The 18,901-nt window shown below is 37.7% G+C and overlaps 1 protein-coding gene across 7 annotated transcripts in view; it reads right to left on the bottom strand.

Annotated features, from left to right (window-relative positions):
- The window catches only part of Atxn7 (ataxin 7), a 125,517-nt gene that overhangs the window by 50,386 nt on the left and 56,230 nt on the right, over positions 1-18,901 (bottom strand). Inside the window, exon 1 of one of the 7 annotated variants that reach the window (XM_090323471.1) lies at positions 1,349-1,376. The exons of the other annotated variants lie outside the window; for them this stretch is intronic. The gene's annotated coding sequence lies outside the window, so the exon portion shown is untranslated. Of the gene's footprint in view, positions 1-1,348; positions 1,377-18,901 lie in introns of those variants that run through there. 7 annotated transcript variants of the gene reach the window in all.

Genomic DNA, 18,901 nt, shown 5'->3' with positions numbered 1-18,901 from the left:
TGTTTTTCTTTTCTTTCTTTGTGTCTCCCCCTCCCCCCAAATCTGGAGCTTGAACTCAGGGCCTGGGCATTGTCCTTGGGCTTTCTCAAGGCAAGTGCCCTCCCACTTGAGCTACAACACCACTTCTGGCTTTTTCTGTGTATGTAGTACCAAGGAATCAAAGCCAGGGTTTAGTGTATACAAGGCAAGCACTCAATCACCAGGACCACACTGCTGGCTCCCAGGACTGTTTCTTGAAATTGCATTTCCTACTAAAAAATAAAACTTAAAACTAATTTAGCCTAAATTCCACTACATCGTGGTACTAAATGTCTGGTAGGACTATTAACTATGAAAATTCATATTATAAAAGTGACCATTTTTATAACTTACAGCTAAGAAGTATCAAATGTCTATAAATATTAAATTAAGTTTCATTAAAGAAACCAAGCCAATTAGTTTTATTAATTAAATGTGTTAAACAGTTAATTTAGTTTTAATCTCTGTGATGGTTATTTCTTTACAGTAGTCAATGATAATTATATTTAAAATATATTGTTTGATACTTATCTGTAGAAGCTATTCCCTCTTTAAAAACAAGAAGGTGAAATGTAGCTTAGCATAACATTTGACTAGCATGCATGAGGACCTCCACCACTAATAAAACCAAAACAAAACCAATAAAAATTCTTTCAAGCAATAAGTATTTGAGTTTGACACAATGACATTTATATAGAAAGAGTTCTGTTTTGTACTAGTTCCTTTTATCCTTCTGTGAAAGTTATGATTAGTAAGGGGTTATTCTTAAGGGACCAGAAATCTATACTTATGTAAAAACAGCAATCCTTGATAAATGAAAGTAATGAGAAGAATAACAATAATTAGCATTCATTAAGACTACTATGTCCCAGGTCTTGTGCTAAGCACTTTTCATATAGCTATCCCATTTCTTTTGTTTTCAGAAATAGATTTAGTATTACTATTAACTCATGTTAATTGTATAAATTAATGCGATTCACTATTATTTTCCATACATACATATGTCGTACATTTACCATATGTATTTGCCTTTCTTGGTCTCTTTCTGGTTATTTCTAACAATAAACATACAATATCATACTCATTTTTTTGGTGCCAGTCCTGGGGCTTGAATTCAGCATTTAGGCACTGTCCTTGGGCATTTTTTACTCAAGGCTAGTTGCTCTGCCACTTGAGCCACAGAGCCACTTCCAGTTTTTTCTGTATATGTGGTACCGAGGAATCGACCCAGTGCTTCATGCATGCTAGATGAGCACTGTACCAGTAGGCCACGCTCCCAGCTCACACTCATTTTACTTACAGTGAAATCAACTTATCTACTGTCACTCACCAAGAAAGCAGCATATTCAGAATTCAAGTTTGCAGTCCCTAATCTCTCACTAACATACTGCATATTCTTAAAAGGCTGTACATATGTGCAACACACACATAAAATAGGGCATACTTCTATCTAGTTCATGCCACTCCTTGAAACATTTGTTATAATAAAAATCTAAAAAGCAACTAACTTTAGCTTTCTAAATTCTTTATTTTCAGACATCCATATTTGGAGTAAGCTAGAAGACACAAAATAATTTAAATAAAATGTCCTCTTCAGAAGTTCTATATCCTTTTTCTGTACCAGAACATTCCAGAGGCCTTAGCAACAGAAACAGTGTGGAATGTTGTAGCAACAGAAAGAAATAATCTGTGTCAGAGGCAGTATATGTTTCTGAACATTTTTTAAACATAAATTTGTGATCAGCCCACCCCAAATACACAAATAAGTTTGATTTAGAACAGGAAAAAGTATTGAGCTAATAAAAATGAAGTCCTTATGAAATTTACAAGTTTACAAAATACATTAATAAATATGTAACCGAAATCACTATACTCAAGTTCATGAATTTTGAGCTAATTTAAAAGAATGTGTATTTTTGTTGTATAAGCCCTCTATTTTTCTCTGGATCTGGGTCCTCTATATTCTAATGAACGAGTGGTCCAGCACCTACATCTAGGCCGTCATATATTTTGGGGTCCCCAGCACATTGGGAAGACATTGGTTTAAGTACATGGACACATAAGCAAACACGTGTAAGACTTCAGTCCCATAGAAACCAGACCTCCAACAGCACTGAAGGCATTTAATTTTAATGTTGATTTTCCATTTTGAACACTTTAACAACTGAACTTGAATAGTGTAGAAAGAGCATTTAACACTGGCAGTATTCTGAAGTTTCCTTTCCCTCACTTACCTCTACCTTCCTACATGTCAATCACATCTATATTTCTGTCTTCAGCCCAAGCTGACTACTCTCAAGCTCCGCCTACTCACATGTCCAAGAGCCTATTAGACATCACCACCTAGATATGTTATAAATATCTCAAATGGAACAAATATGTCCACTAGAACTTCACTGTTGACGTTTCCCTACTCCTTGTTCCCAGTAACCTTTCCCGTTTTTAGTAAATGATTTTATTCATCATCCATCAATGGCTGAAATTAAAAACCCAAGTGTCATCTAACCCCTCCATCTAGCACATCCAGGCCATCTGCAGGTCCAGTCAGCTCTGTTTAAAAGCTTGTCTATGTCTCTTCAAGCCACATCCACTGCTGCAGGGCCCCCCACCAGCACTCTTCCAATGGACCATGGGTGATATCTCCTAAGAGTTTCCATTCCTTCACTAAGCAGAGAAATTCTTCAAAAATTCTCCACCAAGTCAGGTGGCCTCTCCAGTTACATTTACAAATAAAATTTCAACCTTTAGAACAGAACCCAGCATGAAATTCCACTTGATTCTCCCTCCTTGGTTCACTCTGCTTTAGGCTTGCTGATCACCTTATGCCCTGCAAATGCAGAAAGCTCTTCCCCAACTGGGTTCCACCCTTCCCCTACATCAGATGCCTGGTGCATTCTAACATACCAAGTCTCAGTTCAGCTGTCACCTCTTCAAAAGGCCACTTCCTACTTCTCTCTGTTAGTCACTCTCCACCACTGGCACTTTAAAGCCAAGTGGCTAAGTTAGCTAAGCTAGACCTTACCAATTCTTAGACCTAGTTCTCTGCTATTACTATTTACATAATTCAAACTTCCATCACAGTCACTAGTGCATCAATCTGTGATTTACAAGTACAAATTCATAAATGAAAACTCCAGTCCCATTTGACAGAGAACTTAACTTCTCACTGTCTCAAACCTGAGAATTAAAATCTTGCTGTGTTTTTGAGATGAACTGGCATTTGAACTTTTCTCTACCTTCTTCGTGCTCTGTTGATAAAAATTAAAATCCTTATCTGGCTCACAGGCCTTAAACAGCCTGCTCTAGCCTCTCTGTATCCGACTTCTCTGGCCTTGGTATTTTCCTACAGCAAACTCTCATCATGGTACCATGGTATGTGCTGTTTCCTTTGCCTGAACTCTCTCCTTGAACATCATACCTGACTTGTTGCTTTACTTCATTCCATCTTTCCCAAAGACTTGGCTAGACTAAACCCCATTATACAGGTCGAAAACACTGACTAGCTCTGACACACTCTCAATATCAACCCACACTTGTAACATCCATCACTGCATGAACTGTATGAGTCTTAACTCTGCTTCCAGGAGACTCCATTTCACATTTGTCCTGTTCTCTATGACAGTGCTTAGTGGTACTTTCCTTGGCTCACAGCAAGCAAATATGATTATGTGACTGGACAGTAACCAGAATATTAGGACACAATTATGCCCTTCTAACTTAGGTATGGCTTTCAAATCTATACACTGGGAATTCTTTTTGCTAGTAAAAGTGGTTTTGTAGCCAAGACTACTTCGATTCACTCTTTCTTTTATCAACTGAGTATGCATAAATATTTAACTTAGCCACAAATGACATCCAACCTACTTGGGCAAATCTTCCTACAGGAGGAGGATCACAAGTTTGAGCATCACTTGGGAAACAAACCAAGACTCCATTTCAAAGAAAAATGATTTAACCTTTTTGGATCAAAATTTCCTTGTGCAGAAAATAATTAAAATAATTTAGATTTCATAGTATCACTGTGAGAATGAAATAAAAGTAATCCATGAAGAGCACTGAGGCTGAACATGAAATAAAAAATCTACTGTTGAAGAAACAAAAAGCCAAAATCACACACACTACACATGATTCTTTCAAGGGCTCTAGGTCTTTTCCTAACTAACCTCTCAGAACATTAATATATAACACATAGCAATTGACCATTTTACAATGTGAGCCAGTCCCAAGTGACCTGCTGCCACAATGCTAACCATACACTTCTGCCCTGGAGACAGCTCAAGGGAGGAGGCCAGTGGGGGCTCCAAGAGCTGCAAGCCATCTGCTATAGAAGGCAACTCAGATGTGAGTATGGATCAACTTCAGTTAGAAGATGGCAGGGACTGGTGCATGAAAAAGTTCAAGGGACACAAGATAAGTCCACACAACAAAGATACAGAGAAAGGCATGCAATGGTGGACCCTGCAAAGTGGCCAGGAGGCTGTAGATGTAGGGATGAGGAAGAAGAAAGAAGCCAAAGAAGGTTCTGAAATCTTCTTTCTCATCCTAGTCACTGTAAATAAATGGAAAATCAACATTGCAGAATGAATTTAGTCTGTTACTGCAACAGAAGGGAACGTAAAAGCACAGCCTCTCAGAATTAGCTCTGTCACTTACCAGTATATATCTCAATATTCTCAGGTGTAAGTGGATGATGTCATAGGGCCTTCATCTCAGTCTTTGGAAAGACTGATAGAATAAAATACTCTAGCACAGTGCCTGCCTCACAAAAAGTATTTTGGAAGTAAGAGCCTTTTAAAAATCACCTTTCTTTGGCCTAGTTGTAGAGTGTTGCCTAGCATGTATGAAGACCTGGGTTCGATTCCTTGGTACCACATACATAGAAAAAAACTAGAAGTGGTGCTGTGGCTCAAGTAGTAGAGCTCTAGGCTTGAAAAAGCCCAAGGACAGTGTTCAGGCTCTGAGTTCAAGTCCCAGGACTGGCAAAAAAAAAGATGTAGTAATCAAACAACAAAAAACATGAGTTGATATTTACAGTAAAGTACTGTGGGACACAAATATGAGCAAAAAGACAGGGTAAAATATCCTAAGCAAGGGAATATGCAAAAGATTAGAAGTGGTAGAAAGGAGAGTATCTAAGGAATTGAAGTGGGGAGGGAGAATGGAGTTGAAATGTAGAAAGCACAGGTAATGCTTATAATAATGCCACAGAGCTAAGACATACAAAAATTTCATCTTTAAAGACATAACTACTCTTTGGAAATAGTAATCTAGTTCAAGTACACAGGGTTGGTTAGGAATGCATTTGTATTTGACAATGATCTTAAAAAATAAAAGTATCTTATTTGGAAAAAAAAGTCACCTTTCTATCATCACTTTTGTCTAAAAATGGTTGTGCTCTGTACTATTTCATGAAGTTTTGAAATCATACATATCACTTGACCCAAGTAACTCCCCTAGGGGTTATTCAGTGTAGTCAGGAAAAAAAAAAAAAACAGCACTTAGAAGGCCCCATTGGTAACATTTGTAACTTAAGACTTAATACTCTCTTCTATACTTCATTATTCTCATCTACTTGACAGTTACATCAACCTTACCTATAGCCTTTGTTAACTGTTGCCTTCTGTGGAATGCTTCATCTGGCTGGCTCTGGATTCTCAGCTTATATTTCACTGGAAAAACTTTCCTGATAATTCAATTTAGGGCAAGCCCCTATCTCTTCAGACAATTCGCTCCCATCATTCATTAGTTATTTGTGTTTAGGCTATCTCCTTCCCTGTGTAAGTTCCAGGAGGACACAGAACAGAACTAGATATACAGAAGGCTTTCAAAAGAATTTGAGAAAGACCTCTGGAATCAGACTGGCCGAGTTCAAATTCCAACCCTATCAATTGGTAGGTATGTAACCTTGGGCAACTTAATGTGGCTCAATATTTTCATCTGTAAAATGGAGATAACAGTAGCGGTTTAAGGATCAAGGTATTAGTATACATGAATGTATAATTTTAAATGTATCTGACAAAGTGCATATGTACCCATTATACACTTATTTCTATTTTTTTACTGTCAATGGGATGCACTGGTCATTGCTTTCAATCTCTTCCTCTGGAGTTCCCTATAACCTCTTCCAACACCATGTATTAAGTACTTACTGTGTTTCATGAAAGTATTATATGAACTATTCATTGCACTTACCATTCATTCACATAGTATTCACATATTCAGTTATATACAAGAATAGCTATTGTTTAGCTGGGCACTTTCTAGGTATCAGCTGTTTATTAGTGAATACAAGTAACAACTAAGAGAAAAAAATCCTCATGAGCAAAAGAACAAAAAGTTTAAAATTAACAAGTGTTGTTGCGTTCCATGTACAATGTTAATTAACTAATTTGACATCTAGAGTATAGTACTTTCATTTCAGGAAAAACTCAGAGGGGCACAAGGAAGTTTCTTGCCTTAAGTCACTAAACAGTGAGTAGAGGATTGAGATCTGAAGGCAGGCTACTCCATTGTAGCTACAACACATTACAGGTTATACATGAACCCTGTATTTTAGCCAGACTCTTTGGTCATAGGTACATGACTGAAGAGCATAAAAAAATAAGACCAGTGGGACTGGGAAGTAACTCAGTGTAGGCCACCTGTCTAGCATATGCAATGTCCAGCACTTAAATCTTAAAACTTAATATTATGAGTATTAGAGAAATTATCAGATTGAGTGATCCAGATTTTTCCCAATCAGTCATCTGTCAAGGGTATACTAAACCAGCATTGCATTTTTGGGATAAATGCTACTAGGTTATGTTTTACTTCTTAATTTTGCTGGTACTTATAACTGAACTCACTTCTTATTCCAGTTGCTTGCTTTTCTGGTTGGTCTTCTAACACTTAAGCCATACCTCCAGCTCATTTCTTTGCTGGTTAGTCTGGTAAATGAGTCCAGTGAACTTTTCTACATAGGCTGGCTTTGAATTATGATCCTCTAGATGTTAGCTTGTTTAGTAGTTAGGACTTTAGATGTGAGACAATGGTGCCAGTTAATCTCTTTTATGTGGTGCTAGATTTGGTTTACTAGTATTGTGCTGAAGATTTCTTGTGTTGATATTCAGAAGGGATATGGATCTGTGTTCTTCAGTTCCTATGGTATCTGCTTGGTTTTAATATCAAGATAATTGGCTTTACGGATCAGCTGGGAAGTGGGACTTTTGTTGTTGTTTGTGCTAGTACTGGGACTTGAACTCAGGGCATTGTGCTCTCACTTGGCTTTTCCACTGAAGTCTCAATTCTGTGTGGATAGGACTTTGGATGGGTTCCAAACCCATTCTATCCCCTTTACTAGCTACCACTGTTGTTTCAAACAGCTATCATTGTGTGAGACGGGATTTCATAGTTGCTGTGGCATTGAAGAAGGATGGCTGAAAGACTGAGTTAGAATTCTATACAGTTCTCTGAACTTAAGAAATGTGACTTTTTCCTCAAACACTCTTCAGATCTTGCAAGCCTTTGGCTAACTACAAAATTTTCAAAATGATGATTTTAATAATTCTTTCCAGTGTTTTCAATGCTTTTCCAGAAGGGCATATTTTTGGAGGTCCTTATTCTCTGCTGTTGGTGTTTTTATTACAAGCATTTTAATTAAGGTTAGCGCCATCAGATTATTTCCAACATAACTGATAATTAAGTGTAGAAAGGAGAGATACAAGGTTCTGAGTGGAAGTAGGGAGCACAGCAGAAGCAACTGGCGGCAGAAGAATCATGGGTCATTTAGACTTGGGGCTGGTACTGAAGTAACATAGGAGGAACTGTCGACATGACTTGGTAATGGCCTGGATATAAGGCTGGTAAGGGGGGGATGACACCATGTTTCCTTTCCTGTAGAACAGGATGGATGGGTGGCACCAGTTCTGAGAAAAATTCCTGGAAGAATGCCAGGCCTGAGAATAACGAATGTATACTTGATCTCACAGAGAGATCAAAGAAGATACCAAGGAAGAATCTCGAAGAATCTCCTGAATTTTGAGAAAATGGTTTTAACTCAAAATTCTGTCTTCTCAATGCAAATAAATCAGGATTTAAAAAGCAATACATGTATACTAAATATCAGTAACTCCAAGTAAAGTAGGAATCAGAAATACAATCTCTAGAATTAGAACTATGCAAAACTGTCTAAAACTACTCACTGCTTAGCAGAAGTGAATTAGTTCTCCCCAAAGGCAACTTTATAGAGAAGTTATAATAAAGAGAAATCTTCCCAAGTTTAGAACTGTTGCGTTCCCTCAGGCCAACCTTAATGTTCTCATGGATGATTCTGAAAGCAACTCAAATCCTCTGGATCTCTTAGCTCTTCCATTCACTCCACAAATACTCCAGTGCTTCATAGTTGACAGCACTTGGGGAAGCAGCTTGGGACAGGTCAAGCTAGGTTCCTAATACAAGTGTAACTTTAGTCTTAATGCTGACTTTTCTGTACATTGTGTTATATTTTTTAGATCCAAGTTCCATACTCATTTTCACTAGTTCTTACTGGTACATGAATGTTGATTGTATAGCCGCTTTCTCTGTTCTGAAACCAGGCGAGGAGAAATTTGTAAGACAAACTGCAGAAGGGACAGGGGAACTAAGCTACTGGGAAGTCGTTCCTCCTAATTTCTAATAATACTACGAAGTAATAATTCTTTTCTGTTTAAACAGATTAGGTGCAGGTTATCACCACTGGGAAATATTCCAAATACAAGTAGTAGTTTTTAGCTGCAGTTTTTAGTTCATTTGCTGATTTCTGTTTCAAAAACCTGGAAGACCTAAAGAGCAATACTTTGACAAGAAAGGTGAAAGCATTTTCTTATCTCAGTTTTACTTCTTCATACTGTGTAGTTTCACTTTATCCAGGAGAAAACAGTCAACACATCTGAGCAAGGAACTCGAAGATCACTTACCACAGCCATATGCAAATAGAGACAGTTGTTGATAACATCCTGAGCAGCCATAGTTCAGACTGAAATAGGTATGTTAAACACCTCTTTCGCTCCTAATTTCCTTTCAGTACTTATTTCTAAAGGAAAAAGTCAGGCAAATGCTTAAAGTATAATGACAGCATTAACTGTCTCATTTACTAAGCACACTTTAATGGACCAGACAGCTTGAATACTTTACATTATTTATATTATGTAATCCTCACAACATCCCTGTGCTAGGGGCATTCTTAATCCTGGTGTAAAAATGAGGAAACAGGCACTGACAGGTAAAGTAAGATCACACAAGTCACAAAGACTACTCTCATATTAAAGGTTACCCTATTTGACTCCAGATCTTGGGATTCCTAGCCAGCATGCCAGAATGTTTTGGTCACAGGGATTCATTCCTTCCTAAGGACTGAGTTAGGGTTCGGCTATGTTTCACCTCTAAGAAGTGTGCATAATAAATGCAAGAATTCAGTCCTCACAGAATGGAACCAGTTTCTCATTTTACAAAGCTCTTTTCTTAGAGATACTTGTCTGCTTTCAGCTATTTAAGTATTACTATATATACAATACCACTAAAAATTTACCACTGGTCAAATAAATCTCAATTACCCTAAATTATGGTAAGTAAAAATTGTATTTGACAATTTTAGTAGGGACCCAAATATGTTCAAATGAGATGCAAATCAGACATATATTTTTTAAAAAAGATAACATGCCAATTCATACTCTCTTTCCCCCTCTAGCCTAACAGAAATCAGTTAAAACATAACAGAAAAAAAATTTACATGTTAATGCATGTAAACAGGAAACATTCTTTCCCAGGCTAACCTTTTATTCTAGTTATCATATTCCTGTTCTCCCATGTTTCAGATAAACAGCCAAGAAACTGCTTTATCTATGTCTATGCTTATCAGTAATAACATGGTCCTATCTCTGCAAACCACTGGCTAATTAATTTGTACCTTCATCTTTTGGCAGTGAGTCTAAGCAAGAGCAAAAAATAACTGACACTAGACTAGGCAGAAAATTTTTTTTCTTCTGTTTTGAGATTTTTTTATCATCAGGGTTGTCATTTTTCTTTGAACGGGTTGAATCGTAGAACACTTAAAAATCAGATTAAGGTAATTAGAAAGCAATCGTTTTTCTATTTATTATATTATGAATATTCAACTTTAATCTAGAAAATTGACTGATCAGTCAAATCTGGGCTATGTAAAATCATGGATGAAGAAAAATATCAAGCTGTATTCCAGGGAGATATTCATCACACACTATAATCCAAGATTAATGTCAACCAATATTTACCTAAAAGCTATCAGAGATAGTCCTTTACCTTTCTATACAAAGCTAGACATGAAAAATCAAATAGCAGATTACTGAGATTCACAGTCCCATCTCCAATTATAAAATTTCTAATTAAATCTCATCATTGGGACTATGTCAGGGGATATATTTCTAACACTACAAAAGTAAACACAACAATCTCTTGACCAGTATAAGTATACATGTCATCAAACTTGAGGACATTAGCTATTCATATGTCTAATGACATTTAAAGAAAGGATTCACTCGAAATAATCCCTGAAAACATGTCAGACCAAACCTGACCAGCTACATCCCACATATCAGGTTGTGTCATAGATGTTTAAAACAGATGGCTATTTATACCAGGTAAGAACTTGAATTACATTTTAGGGGCCTTTCTGAATAAAACATAAAGTAGTCTCATGTGATTAAATTCCAGAATCCCAGAGCAACAAGATGCTTATACTTACAAGAAATTTGTAGGAACTGTGACTAAAAAACAAAAAAGAAGCCAATATTCCAAAACACTGTGGTACTTTCTCTGTTCTAAGTACTCATTCAGCATGAATATAGGGCAAGGAGTAAAATAAGCTCCATTAAGCTTACATTTTAGTAGACTCATAAATATCCTACTTCAAGCACATCTCAAAACCAAATGTACCAAATGACTGGAAAGATTAACCACACTACTACTTTTTTCTTTCTTGCCAGTGTATTATTTCCAGCATTTAAGATAGAACCCCATGGTATACAGTTGAGACATTTATCATCAATATCAGGTCATTAGTTTACACTGTTAACTCATCTTTCTTTTTTTTGCCAGTCCTGGGCTTGAGCTCAGGGCCTGAGCACTGTCCTTGGACTTTCTCAAGGCTAGAACTCTACCACTTGAGCCTCAGCACCACTTCTGGCTTTTTTCTATGTATGTGGTACCGAGGAATCGAACCCGTGTCTTCATGCATGCTAGGCAAGCACTTTAACCAGTAGGCCAAACTCCCGGCCCCATCATCTTTAAGTAAGTAGAATGTTCTACCTACAGTTAAATAACCACTTGAGCATGCTGCCAGGGAAGAACAGTGACAACTGAGAAAAAGAAACCTAATGGTATAGATGCCATTATGTGACAGAAGGCACTACTGACTGTCCTCAGCCACATGAACACATAAAACCTCACTGTAAGTGCAGTTCAAGTTTACAATGCAGTCTGTTCTGAGACACACTGAAGCAAAAGAAAGGTAGACAGGCAGGCATCTTAGGACCAAAGTTAAGGTACACTAGCTTTCCTGAAATTTCATGGGTGCTTCAGTGCAAGAGCAATCCAACTCAGGACAGGGAAGGAGTACTTCTTTCAAAAGAATCTATTTATGGCAATAGTATAGGAATCTCTAAGGACTGGGCCTTTCTCGTGGTATGAATGATGAAGAGGAACAGGCCATCTTTCGGTAATGTAACATCAGTACTTATCCACCTAGCCATCTACTTATTTAGCATACACCTATAACACACTAAAAGCTACTACTTGGCAGCACTGTGCTCAGTCTTTGGGCTCTTAAGCAGAGGCACAGTGCTTAGAAACATTTTTAGTGGTGACCCATGGATCTAGCAGTATGGGTCAGGGAAGCTAATAATCATCCTACAAGATACACAACAGTCTCCAACAATGAAGAATTACCTGGTCCTACATGTCACCTAAGATAGAAAAATCCTGCATTTATTAAGGCAGATGCACAGGGAGATACTGCCTGAATCTTGTCCACTACTGAGGTAACTGAGCAAAACAGTGTTAAAAATCTTCCCCAAGGTTAGAGGGACTTGTTGGGGCAGGGACTACAATCTAGAAATCTGATGCTGATGTACAACAAAATTCCTACAAAATTCTCAAAAATTTCAGGAACTGGGAGAAGTATTTAAAAACTGAGTTATCTGGCTGGGATGTAGTTTAATGGCAAGGTGCTTGCCTAGCAAGTGCAACGTCCTGGGTTAGATACCTAGTACCAAAAGAGAAAAGACAAAAAAAAATTTATTTAAAACAAACAAACAAAAACTGAGTTATTATGTCCAACTCCTTTTTCCTTCATTTCCCATCAGAATTCTCTTTCTGGCCTCACAAACAATTTAATGGCTTCCCATTCAATCTTGATCTGGCAAGAGTCTATTCATTCCTACAAATAGGCAGCTTCCAGCTGAAGACAGGACACAAGAGGGCATTTTCCAGAATTCCCTAGTTCCTAAAGGAATTAATTTTTGGCCTCTCAATATAGCTGGGCAACTCTGACCACGAAGTTAGGGTAACTGGTGCTGAAACAAAGGTGAATATCCCAGCTTCAAAATTTGTGAAGGAACTTACCAGGCAACTTATAATTGCCTTGTTTTGGGAAAACTCAAGAGTTACTATTTTAAAATAAATATTAAATTAACTAATACAAGAAAAGAAACTCAACTAGCCATTCCTCCTTGAATTGGGGTTGTTGATGGTGAGGCATCAACTACATTGTCCATTCAGCAGGAAACTGTGTTCCCTCTCTGTGCTCCCTAGAGAATGATTTGATACAGGTTTATTTCAATGCCTAGTAAAGATGACCATTCCTGATGGCCAAGGGCATTTCCTCCTTTCCCCCTCCTTCCTTCCCTCTTTCCTTCTCTTGCTAAGACTATAATGACTTAACATTTGGCTCCTTGACAGCCCCCTCCCCTACCTCAAATCCTGTTTAGAGATCTGTTCACTCAACATGCACTTTCTTGAAGGAGACAAAAACTGGTTTTACCTTTGAGATTGTGGAGGTGAGGTCTTACAGAGAAGAAAGCAAACTTAACAAAGTAGGGAAAGCTACCCTAGATTTTGTATGGATTAAAGAGTGAATATCCTAGCTTCTCTGATATTCCCAAAGAAAGATTACTGGGACTAGACGCAGACAAAAAAGTAAATTTTTTTTTCTGGTCTTGGGCTTGAACTCAGAACCTGGGTACTGTCCCTGAGCATTTTCAGATTGAGGACAGTGCTCTACCACTTGAGCCACAACTGCTTAAAGCTTTTCTGAGATGATAAACTGGAAATAAGTCTGACGGGCTTTCCTTCCCAGGCTGGCTTTGAACTGTGATCCTCAGATATAAGCCTCCTGAGTAGCTAGGAGGCAGAGCCACTGATGCCTGGCTCTAAATATTATTTTAAGAAAACAACTAATTCGTTTGAAGGTCAGAATGTATTTTCTAAGTTTCCATAGGTTCCCAAACCACACTTTCAACAATCTAGGACTTGATAAGAGGAAGACATAGGAAACAAAGCTGGATCTGGCCAGTTCTTTAAGTAGAGACAGACTCTAGAGAAAGAAATAATGCTCCCAGTTTTCAATATATTCTTCTGTTACTTATATAAACCTGTGGACCTCCCTCCTCTCCCCAAACTACACTAAAGCCTTTATGGAAGACACTTTGGTACTGTTTCCTTATACTGAATCTTCATTTACCCACAGTTTATGTACAAAAAAGCAAAAACAAGAGTCCTAATACTGAAAATAAATTTGTAAAAACACTTTACATGTATCATTGTTGGTAAAAGCAGAAAAACTGTTGATAGCCTAAATGCCCATTCATAAAGGTTAAGTTCATATCCATAATACAAATAAATATGTAGTAATGAAATAAAAATAAAGGCATATTAGTCAGAGCTATTCGTGTTGACAAGGGGAAAGCCTTCTTACAGCTGAATACAAAAAACAGGTACAGATTTAAAACTGGACAACTAACATAGTTGATAAGTGTAAGGAATTAACTAAGATTTTCTTACAATAGAAAAGGCCAGGGATGGAAGTGGCTCTGGGGCTCAAATAGTAGAGTGCTAGCTTTCAGCTGAAGAGCTCAGGGTCAGAACCCAGGCCGAGTTCAAGCCCCACTACTGACAAAAAAAGAAAAAGAAAAAAGGAAAAAAAGAGAAGGCCAGGGGAAAAAGCAGGGGAAAAATGAAAGTGTTTAGGGAAAAGAAAAGAGTCCTTGAGTAGGGACATTGTATAACTTCAGGGAAGAAGCCAGAGGGTTGAGAGGCTGTGTTAAATAGAACACAGTCCACCAGCCTCACAAAGTAGGTTAGCCATGCCATACAGATAATGGGAACCAATGAAATCATTTAAGCAAAAACAAGACACTAGGAGATGGAACTTTTGCTTTGCCTGAGCCCTCACATCTTGAATATCTGTCCTTAATTTACAAATAGATTCCGTTGCAAAACTTCAGATAATATTCACTTTCTTCCATCAGAAACTAGCTATGTTCACATGGTATCATTATGACAAAGGGAATGGGGGAAAACAAGATGATTGAGAGGGGAGGGAAATGGGGACAAAAACATGGTAAGGGGTAGCAATGTGAGAGAAGTAATGCATCTACTACATGGCGAATGTAACTGTAACCGCTCTATACATTACCCCTGCAATAAACAAACAAAAAAATGATCATTTTTTTAGACTGATCCATTTTTGACTCCTTTTTGTATTCTATCAGTGGGTCTGGCCCTGCCTGTTTGCCTGCCTGCCTGTCTGTCAAACCCAGAGCCTTGAACATTCTAGGAGACAAGTGCTCAATCCCTACAAACCTTTAATGCAGACAGAATAGTATATGCTTCAGTTAAAATTACAGAGTACTCTGTGAAAGCATGTATTAATCTAAACAAAAAAGAAAACCAAATAATAAACAAAAAAAATAGTAGTTTAAATATGGGAAGGAACTTGAATAACAACAACCAAAACACACAAAACTACTTTACCTACAAATGAATCCTATACAATAATCTTATTAAAAATATTTTCATTGGTTGATGGTAAACCCTACTGGGTTATTAAAGTGCAGATTTACTGAAAGATCTATTATTTCTCCCTAAAAACTGATTGTATTTACACATATTCAGGAATTTTTTATACTGCTCTGAAGAACTTTCAGAGTGTGCATTAGTTTTTCACTTGTCTGCCTTCCACTTGTATAAGTAAAGCTTCATTTATTTATTTTATTGAGGGTCTCAAACTTGTGCTTACTGGGCAGGTGCTCTATCATTTGATACAATATGGCAGACCCCCTGAAAGCTTTTCTTTCTGTTCAGACAGGTTTATCAAGGTCACTTTTTACATCTGCCACCTACATTATCTATGTGCAATGTAAGACATTAAAATAAAGCAGAACTTAGTAAGAATACTTTTCCTGGAGAATTAGACAGCCAATAAAGCAATTTATGAAGAGGTAGGTAACAACAGGGTCAAACAAACCAGAAGAAATATACAGTCAAAAGCACTTAAAGCAAGAGTCTAGAATATTTTTATCATCTTCAAGGGCTTTTCCTGTTGCCACCTGTTTAAAACCAAACACACTACAATACAAACACAGGTTTCATAATAAGGATTCACAGCTATAATCTACAAAACCAGAATCTGAATAAAGGTGCAATTCTGGTGAATCGAGAGCTTCATGCTTTCTAACAAGCCTCCAAGGTGATGTGTGTGCATGTTTGCATGCACACACGTGCATATATTCATGTAAGTTACAGCAAGAAGTGAGGTTTCCTAGACCTTCCTCCCTTCCATTCCTTAGAAACTCTCTGAAATACCACTTTATTCTCATAAGCCACATATAACATCATCAGCCATACTTAACAAAAATCAATGTGCAACTCTTACATTGCCACAGAGGTAGTCAACTTCTCAGTAATACAATGACTCAGTAATATGACTATGTTAAAAACACATCAATCTTTAAAGCCAATTATGGACGGGATTCTATTATAAGATATTTTCATCATGGCCAGGAGTTTGGCCTACTGGTTAAAGTGCTTGCCTAGCATGCATGAAGACCCGGGTTCAATTCCTCGGTACCACATGTAGGAAAAAGCCGGAAGTGGTGCTGAGGCTCAAGTAGTAGAGCTCTAGCCTTCAGAAAGTCCAAGGACAGTGCTCAGGCCCTGAGCTCAAGACCAGGACTAAAAATAAAAAAAATATATTCTCATCAGAAAAATACAAACTTGAGTGAAGATGCCAAATGAATCATTCCCAAAGTACATTCTCTATGTACTCCCCAAAACTTCCTGAGAATTTGAAATTTAAAAAATCTTGCTATCTTTTGAAACAGAAGGAAAAACTATCTCAGAAGAGGAGCTGCTGAATTTTATAGAAATTGGGCAATGATCAGTCATCAGCAATATCTGAGAACCATTACTATATACATTAAGACTTAACTGTTGTATAAAAAATGTCTAATTTACTCATAACCAATTCAAAACTCTGGATTCCTGCCGAAGAAATAATCAGGCAATTCTCAGTTCCTATGAGAAGATGGGGAGCAAGGGAGTCTCTCAGTCACCTTTAAATTGCTGGTCAGTCATTCCACTGACCACATGCAGTATAAAACCACTGTGTTAGCAAAAGCAGGCGTAATTAAATTCCTATGTGCCTTGTGCCAGTATTGTCACACAGGTAAAGACCACAGTAATATTAACCAAAGAAAACTAAAACAAAATAAAATTATAGAAATAGAGAGAAATATTGGTTTTAGGATTGTGATCCAGGGTAGCCTATGGAAAAATTGAGACCTAAATGAAAAATAAAGCAGAAAGCATGGCTCAAGGAGTATAGTACCTACTACCAAGCAAGGGTTTAAATTGATTTTAAGCTCCAGTACTGCCAAAAAAGTCATGTCAATCTCTTAGTACCAATCAGAGAGTTAAACAATCACTGATTTTTTTTTTCAAAAGCAAGGTTCCTGAATGATGCTTTCGATGTATCATTCTAAAAATTGTATTTATCTATTTACCTTCCCAGTAAAGCCACTGCCTCAAGTGGTTAATATACATGCCACTTCCTTAATGTTTGAGAAATCTCTAATTTTTTTGTGTGTGTCTCAACTATTAGGGGTTTCCTTATTAACAATATTCTCGACCACATGTTCTGCAAATTACATATACAACTGAAAAGATTTTAGATTAATCTTTTCATATCATAACATGCTGTTGTCAGGTGTAAGACCCAAGCCAATCCACAACTTGTTCCAGCAGAACTTTATTTCTGCTTCTATGCTCTAAAACATCAACCAGAAAACTGCCTTGATTTTAAATTGGTTTCTGGAAGACTTTAAACTGCTTTCTGGAGTATGTGTGATAATACTTGTCAAAAAATTAAATGCTATTTGAGATGTCCCTCAAAAATGAATGGCAATTCAACATGTACAAATAAGCCACTGAGAACTGGCAAATCACAGTGCCACCTGGGTTTAGGGTCAACTATCCTATGCATCCCAACTTTGTCACATTAACTCTGGCAAGTTAACTTCCCAGAGCCTCCATTTTCTCGTTAAAAAGTACCTGGCTTACCCTGGTGTTACAAGGAGCAAGTGAAACAATGCATGGAAGTACTTCACTCAGTGTCTAACACCGAGCCAATCATCAAATAACAAGCGCCAAATTACTATTGCCACTACTACTTGCTAGCAAGTATGGAATAAGAAGATTCATTTTTCAAATTTTCAATTTCTTTTTAAAGCATTTCCTATTCAAAATAGACATTCAAACTATACAGTTATCAAGATGTGTCATGTTTTCCTAACTGTCAAATGCCACCTGTGAAAATCCTTTATTTAAGGAGTTGAATTTATTTCAGAATTACCAGTAAAACAGGATGGGGGCAGAGAAGGGGTAACAGACCATTTAAAAATTTCTATAGAGGGCCGGGAGTTTGGCCTAGTGGTTAAAGTGCTCGCCTAGCATGCATGAAGACCCGGGTTCGATTCCTCGGTACCACATACATAGAAAAAAGCCAGAAGTAGTGCTGAGGCTCAAGTGGTAGAGCTCTAGCCTTGAGAAAGTCCAAGGACAGTGCTCAGGCCCTGAGCCGGAGCCCAGGACTGGCAAAAAAAAAAATAAATTCTATAGAGATGTACCCCATACTTGATAAACATCATTTTATTTGTTGCACCTTGGCCTATCATGATTCATGAATAGATTGCAAACTCACATAACAACAGCGACAGCCATCAGTTTTTAAGAAAGTATCTCCCAAGCATAATGTTTTTTGAAGAATTAACCACTGCAGCTACCAGTTGACAATGAAAATCTCAACAGACATAGGGTGTAGAAAGAACAGAAATTACAGCACACAACATCTACAGTGGGCTCTGAATCTGACTACTTACAGAAGTTCATCAAGGCAGAGAAAAGGTCTAGAAATAAGAATAAAGGGAGAAAATAAACACCCTATTCAGAAGCTAAAAAAAGTAGACTTTATCTTATGAAACTCTTGTGATGGAAGAGAGGGATTCAGACACACCGCCATTTATGTGTTTGTAAGTAGTATTCCAAAACCATTTCTTGTGGGGCACGTCACATCAGGGAAATGGAAACCTAAAAGGAGGCCTAACTCATGGCCCAGTGCTCATTCCCTGGTCTTGGGACTGCACCTGGCTGAGATGGTGCCCGTCTCCTGGTTGGAAGGAGGTTGTGGTTTGTAAGGCCACCTCTGGGATGGAACCTTTCCACCTTCTTGGACAGCACATGCATCCTACTTCCTCAATGAGAGTACCTCCTCTGCCCTGCCCACCTTTGTGCTGATAGGCTCCTTCATCCTATGTTAGCTGAATGGTCCTCAATGAGA

This window comes from Megascapheus bottae, chromosome 2 (genome assembly GCF_031878675.1).
Source record: "Megascapheus bottae isolate mThoBot1 chromosome 2, mThoBot2.hap1, whole genome shotgun sequence".
Taxonomy (NCBI): Eukaryota; Metazoa; Chordata; class Mammalia; order Rodentia; family Geomyidae; genus Megascapheus; species Megascapheus bottae.
Note: the sequence above shows the minus strand (reverse complement) of the source record. Positions and strands in the feature narration are given on the sequence as shown.